Source organism: Podarcis vaucheri (assembly GCF_965113315.1).
Source record: "Podarcis vaucheri genome assembly, chromosome: 17".
Lineage (NCBI taxonomy): Eukaryota > Metazoa > Chordata > Lepidosauria > Squamata > Lacertidae > Podarcis > Podarcis vaucheri.
The window spans coordinates 40,487,269-40,493,566 of record NC_138755.1 but is presented as its reverse complement, the minus strand read 5'-3'; positions in this window follow the sequence as shown (position 1 = coordinate 40,493,566).

The window sequence follows — 6,298 nt, the reverse complement described above, 5'->3', positions numbered from 1 at the left end:
CTTTCCAGAGGTAAAGCCACGTGCAAGGTAGCTTACGGCATATTTTAAAAAATCACAGAATTATATCGAGCTAAACAGGGCAATTTAGATGAAATATCTATTAGCAAAAATATCTAGAGAATAGTGGAATATCTAAAATACCAAAAGATAAAATGACCATTTTGAATGCACCGGTGACAGTGGTGGAATTACAGCAAGCAATATCACAAGCAAAACTTTCGAAAGCACCCAGACCTGATGGACTTTCAACAATATATTATAAGAAGTTGCAAGATTACCTAATACAACCTTTGAAGGACATTATGAATATGACTTTAAATACAGGTGAGCTGCCAAACTCTTGGAAGAATGCTTATATAACTTTGATTATATACCCTGAGCAGCTTAAAAATTATCAACCTATATCTTTGTTGAACAATGATGATAAACTTTTTGTAAATATATTAGCAAACAGGTTGAAATTAGTATTTTTTTTAAAAAAATCACATAATTACAAATGTAACAAAGATAGTCATAAAAAATAAGCAAAACCTCAAAACGTACATCAAATTGAACAACCCCTGGCCATCTTTACTGTCCTAAGGTCATTTGCAGCCTTTCCCATTTAAAAACAATCAAACGTACAGCAAATGCCAAAATGAAGCTTGCATTGTTATGAAATATAGGCACGTCTTTATTCACTACCTGCTCTGTGCTGCTGCACCTGTGCATTACCATTCTACCCTTTCCGCTGCCGGATTTCTAGAGTTTTCTGGTTGGTTTTCCCTTATCAGATAATCTAAGCTCTAATTTTGTGTGTTTTCTTTCCTTCCTTGCAAAACAAGTTGACAGGATGGAACAGCCCATGTCTCCCAATTGACCTTCAGGGTCAAGGGCATTGCACTGATCTTGGGCTGGCAGTAATAGTTGTGTTGACAGATCTGTTTCACCAGCTGTACGGCAAGCTATGTGGGACTAGGCTGGGAGTTAACTCTTCTTTAGCTAGCTGATTACGTTGCCAAATGTTTTATTTGTCCATGAAGCAGATGATGGCCTTTTCAGTTTGCAAAATAGCAGATACCTCCAGAGTGACTTATCATGTATCAAATAAAGAGATGCATAGATCGTTAATATTCACATTCTTTTCTCCACATAGTTTCTACTCTACAGATTTGTTCCTTCTGTCCAGGCGATTTTTAAAAATATAATTCTTTAAATAACACCCCATATCCTTCTGATTCTCAGGCAATGTAACCTCCAGCTTAAGAGATATTCCTTTCCCCCCTACATTTCTGATTTGCCTCCACCCCCAGGAAACGGAGAACTTCTCCTTTAAAGCAAGGTTGTCAATCCCGTTCCAAAGCCCAATACTGATATGCCAGTAGGAATGGGTGAATACGTCAATTTTTGTTTCTCTAAGTTTCCCATTGGTCCAATCTTAAGTTTGGTTTTCTACGTTTCCACATCACTATGCATATTCTTATATGCAAATTTCCTTAATATACACATTTTCCCAGACTAATTCCCCCTAATATAATGCATTTTTAAAGTAATTTTTGCTAATATATGCATTTAATATGCATTTATACACACACCTTATCCTAGTACATGCATTTTTGCATATGTTGCTTGACTGAATAACTGCATCACAAAATTCGAATAAGTGTAAGTTTCAAAGTTAAGTTAAGTTTCAGTTAGTATATTGTTTCAGAAAGTCCAAATGAGATAAGTTCCTAAATGTCAGACTTTCTTTAGCTATAAAAATGTGTACTACTTCTATCTCATTTTTCCAAAAGAGAATTTCCTGCTAGCTCTGCCATTACTTACATTAACAGTGAGAGGGGCAGTGCTATACTTAGCCAGCTTCAGAGGCTATAATTGGGGTGCGCATACGCACAACTCGAAGTGGAGAGCAGCAGCAGAAGCCTTTCCCCTGCATGAATGTGTTGCAAGAGCTGAAACACTTACTAAGGCACCTTAAAGATCTAGGAGAAGTGGCTGCAGTGGCAAGAAGCAGCTTAAGGGCTACAGAGAAACAATCCAATGCCTACTGAAGGGATATAAAACTCTGATGGCAATCATCTGGTGGGCATGGGAAAAGATGAAAAAGTTTTGGGATCTAATATATAATGAACTGAAGAAACTTTTTAAGTATACATTCCCTAAAAAAACAGAGGCTTTTTTATTAGGGATAATAGGGCAAAAGGTGAAAAAGGAGGATCGTTAACTATTTCAATATGCCATGGCTGCAGCTAGGATTCTTGTGGCTCAAAAGTGGAAATCACAGGAGATCCCAATGGTAATGGAGTGGCAGACCAAAGTTTTTGAGTATACAGAATTGGCTAAAATGACTTATAAAATTCAAGAGCAAAAAGGGACAAAGTTTGAAGAAGAGTGGAGTAAATGTGTTGCATACATAAGAATTAACTGTAGAAGTTTAAAAACTATAGCAGGGTTAACATAAATCCTGTGATGTGTATAGAGGGTAAATAAGAATCTGCAAGAGAAGATATAAATTAAGAAAACCAAAGCAGGGAAGGAAGGAATTCTGGGCGTGAACTTACGCAGTGTAAATAAGACTGATTGTAAAAGATTACCGTATTTTTCGCCCCATAAGACGCACCGGCCCATAAGACGCACCTAGATTTTAGGGGGGGAAATAAAGGGAAAAATTTTTATTTCCCCCCCAGGTGCGCTGCGCTACACCAGGAGCTTGGGGCGTGCGGAGCTCAGCGCGCCCCAAGCTTCTGCGTGCAGGCAAGGTCTCCCCTTGCGTGGGAGAGCCGGGCGCCTCTCCCAGGGCTAGCGGACCCCTGCGCTAATCCAGAAGCTTGGGGCAAGCTGAGGTCAGCGCGCCCCAAGCTTCTGCGTGCCGGCAAGCAGTCCATTGCCGCCCCAAGCCTTGCGCACCCGGCAGGAGGTCCCACCGGGTGCGCGAGGCTTGGGGCGGCAGCGGACTGCTTGCGCGCACCTAGAAGCTTGGGGCGTGCTGAGCTCAGCGCGCCCCAAGCTTCTGCATGCCGGCAAGCAGTCCGCTGCCGCCCCAAGCCTTGCGCACCCGGTGGGACCTCCTGCCGGGCGCGCGAGGCTTGCAGGCATTCGCCCCATAAGACGCACCCCGATTTCCCCTTCATTTTTGGAGGGGAAAAAGTGCGTCTTATGGGGCGAAAAATACGGTAAGTTTTATTTATGTTTGTGAAAAATAAACATTAAAAGCATTTGAAAAAAACAACAACAAACTGATGGCAATCCACTAGCTCAGAGGTTTTCAGCCTTTTTGAGCCCATGGTTCCCTTGGCCAACTACATTCTTTCTGTGGCACCCCTGTGGGACTCAGGAGCCCAGTTATGCCACCCCTTGCCTGCCGAGCTGGCAGCCTCTCACCCTTTTTCAAACAGGTGTTCCCTCAGCCTCCTCTCCCCTCTCCTTGGGAGTCCTCTGGGCAGGCACTGCTGCTGCTCCTGGTCTGTGAGCTGCCCCCCCCTTTCCCCAAAGAGAGGCACCTCCTCACGCTGCCCCACAGGGGCCTGGGACTTGTCTGTCTGTTCCCAAGAGCAAGGGCTGGTGGACTGGCTGGCTGGGCTCCCTCGCCCGCTTGCTTGCTTACTCCAAGGATGCCTCAGCTCCTGGCTAATCCAGCACCCCCTGGCCAGCCCCAGAGGCACCATTCACCTGCAGAGCTGGAAGCCAGGGCTGCTGCAACAAACAGCTGTGCAAGCCTTCGGGAGGCAGAGACGAGAGAGGGCATCAGAGGAGGAAGGGAAGGAAAGGGGGACAGAGGCCAGTGCTGCCTGCGGCACCCCTGAGCATCATTCAAGGCACCCCAGGGTGCCACGGCACACTGGTTGAAAACCACCGCACTAGCTTCAGGATGCTCACTGGAAGGACGGATCCTGAAGCTGAGGCTCCAATACTTTGGCCACCTCACGAGAAGAGAAGACTCCCTGGAAAAGACCCTGATGTTGGGAAAGATGGAGGGCACAAGGAGAAGGGGACGACAGAGGATGAGATGGTTGGACAATGTTCTTGTAGCTACCAGCATAGGTTTGACCAAACTGTGGGAGGCAGTGGCAGACAGGAGTGCCTGGTGTGCTCTGGTCCAGGGGGTCACGAAGAGACGGACACGACTAAACGACTAAACAACAGCAGCTTCAGGATCTGACAAGCCCTCCAACTAGTGGGAAATATGATCTTCTGTTCTGAACATCTAAAAAACCCAAATGAAAGCATTGACTGATCAATTGAGTGCTTATTAAGAAAACGAGCAACACTAGATCCCACTAGATTCTTTCTGTTTAACTGGAATGTGAGGCACCTTACGATGATGCCTCCTGAAGGTTTAGTCCTAGGTTGGCTGATTGTACAGTTATTGAAGTTAACTTAAGCTACACATTACTCGCCTACTGTTCTCCACATGCATCAGAGAAACAACAACACATTTTGTGGCACCTTAAAGATTAACAAATTCACGGTAGTGTCAATTTTCACGGCTCCAGATCCCACCTGGTCAGAAGCGTGAAGTTGAGGAACTTAGTAGCTGCATCAGTTGCAAAAATTCAGGCCCATGAAAGAATATGCTACAATGGATTTGCTATTATTGAAGGATTCCTAAAAACTCCTGGTTGTTTCTGCCAATGCGGCTACCAAACTGGAATGTAATTAGATATTTAAAAAGGTAAAGGGGCCCCTGACCATTAGGTCCAGTCGTGATCGACTCTGGGGTTGCTGTGCTCATCTCGCTTTATTGGCCAAGGGAGCTGGCATACAGCTTCCGGGTCATGTGGCCAGCATGACTAAGCCGCTTCTGGCGAACCAGAGCAGCGCACGGAAACACCATTTACCTTCCCGCCGGAGTGGTACCTATTTATCTACTTGCACTTTGACGTGCTTTCGAACTGCTAGGTTGACAGGAGCAGGGACCGAGCAACGGGAGCTCACCCCGTCATGGGGATTCGAACCGCCGACCTTCTGATCATCAAGTCCTAGGCTCTGTGGTTTAACCCACAGCGCCAACCGTGTCCCTAATTAGATATTTACATAAATAATAATAATTATTTTATCAAGTTGTCTGATGTATAACAATTTTGTGTTTTTACCGTATTTTAAAATGCATGCTCTGCTCACAGCATTCTAGATGGGGTAATGGAAGGAAAAAAGAGAAGGGAGCAATCACACAGATTTATTTTAAATCAAAAGATCAGTCTAACTTAGCTAGTTACACATTACCTGCTGGAGCAAAGGTTTGGGTTTCAGAATATGCACAAAGTTCCTTGCAGAAAATAGGTTTTGAGGAGAGGATATTTGGGCCCTTGATATAGAGGTTTCCAAGGAGACCAGGAATGAGAGCGAAACCTTTCTTAAAGCTGTCCTTTTATTGGAGCTGGATTGTTGTCTTGACCCAGTCATGAAATCTGCTCCATTTCTGATAGGTCTGTGGTCTCTGTGGCCAGTGAGAAAATTGGTTAGCTCAACCACCATCTAATGACTCTCAACTCATATTACAACAAAGCTCACCAGTTTTGACCAGTTAGGCTGTGTAAATATTAAAAAAGGATTAACTGGGGGTATACAGGAAAAAAATCACTGCTTCAGAATTCGCTATTCAGGATTCTGTTCAGATTTACTATTCAGGACTCACTGCAAGGGCGAGAAGTCTCCAGTGCTCTAGATGACGCTATTCAACTACAAGAGAATGTAGGGATGTATCATAATCACCAAATTTTTTTTGTTAACCTATTATCTGCCCTTTAACCATTAAACAATTCACTAAATAAAGTTAAATATATTTGCCTACTACTAATATCTCAGTGTAGATGCCACATTGAGATAAACAGAAAAGAATAATATTTTATTTTTCCCTTCCCTGATAGAACCAAAAGGTAAGCTAGCATCCCCCTAACTCTGAGCCCTACCAATTAAAATTTGTCCTACCCATTCAAATCCCCCCACAATAATTTGATTAATTAACCATAATTAAATTTCCAAAGCATGGTGTTCTAATTAATTGTGGAGACAAAGCAAGTACACAAATTTTAAATTATATCTTCATATTGTTTGTTGCATTGCATTTAATCCATATGTACAGTTCTTTTTCTGATATTCTGGGACTATTCTACATGTCTAGCACGGATGAATTTATGGTTAAGTACCAGGTAGTGTGAAACTGCCTACGAGAGACACTGATTCATCCAAGAAATTCACAGGAATCACCTTTATGGTGTCAGCCTGAAATCCTGCTTCTATCCTGGCCTTTCCACTTCTGCTTTCCAATGAAACTGAGCCTTGATTATCACCTCAGGATGTCATATGAGCTTCAGAT